Genomic DNA, 1,110 nt, shown 5'->3' with positions numbered 1-1,110 from the left:
CGCCTCCCCCGGATTCCGGGCCCGGGACCCGCACCTCGGAAGCGTGCGAGGGTCGCGCCGGCCGGGCAGGGCCCGGCCGCCACCACCTTAGCACTGAGCACACACGCGCTCACGCAGGCAGCTAAATCCATCAAAGCCCCGCGCTGGGCTCGGAGCACAAGCGCCGGGGTTCCCCGCGCGCCCCTCCCTCGAGCTTGCCCACCCTCCAGTGCCAGCTGCAATCCTGCGGCACCGGGCGGGGAGGGGAGGAGGCCGCCGCAGAAGCGCCGCCGTCGCCGGCTCGCCTCTCACGGGCCCCAGCGGCGGCAGAGGGCAGCGCCCTGAGCTGCTGCGCCAAAAAGGGCTGGAGAGCCGGCCCCCGGCCCCCGCCCCGGCGCTCGCCTTTCACCGTTTGGATTCAGGGCCCCTGCTTTCCCCTCTCCATAAAAGGAGGGGGAGTCAGTCACTGGAGAGAGGTGGGGCGGGTTCAGGGAGAACGTCCGGGGAACTCACCTGGCGGCTGCCACGCGCCCCCGCCCAGGATCCGAAGCCTGGGGCATCTGAATGAGGAGCCACCACCCACATTTCGACATGTGAGGGAGCCCAGGTCGGAGGAAGGGGCTGCAGCCTGCCTCATCCCCACCGTGGGACGCTGCGGCCCCCAAGGCTCCTCTCCCTTCTGGATGGTCGGGCCGCACCTTGAGCCGGGAAATCGAGGGGGTGGAAGGGAACGAAGAAAAAGGAGCCGCACGTGAGGAACCCCCAGGTGCTCAGCTCCCTGCGTCCGAATCCGCGGGGCGCACAGAGCGCCGCCTCCGGGCAGGGAGCAGCACAGCCCCGGTGCGGGGGAGCACTACGCACAGAGCCAGCGGTCTGAGCGCGGCTGGACGGCTCCCACGCCGCGAAAGGGCAGTGCGCCCGCGCGGGTGGCTTCCGCCTGCCTAGGCCAGGTGGGATGGGACCCTGACTGCGAGCCCATATGCCCAAGAGAGTGCCTCCTCCAGGGTGTGTACGTGCCCTGGCAGCACGTCTAGGGAGGTGGCGGGCAATGCCGACCCCAAAGCTAGGTGGCCTACGCCCCTGAAGCTTAGGAGACGCGAGCGTGGGTGTGTGGGCGGCCGAGGAGAATTC

This window comes from Propithecus coquereli, unplaced genomic scaffold (genome assembly GCF_000956105.1).
Source record: "Propithecus coquereli isolate 6110/MARCELLA unplaced genomic scaffold, Pcoq_1.0 Scaffold137, whole genome shotgun sequence".
NCBI lineage: Eukaryota > Metazoa > Chordata > Mammalia > Primates > Indriidae > Propithecus > Propithecus coquereli.
Note: the sequence above shows the minus strand (reverse complement) of the source record.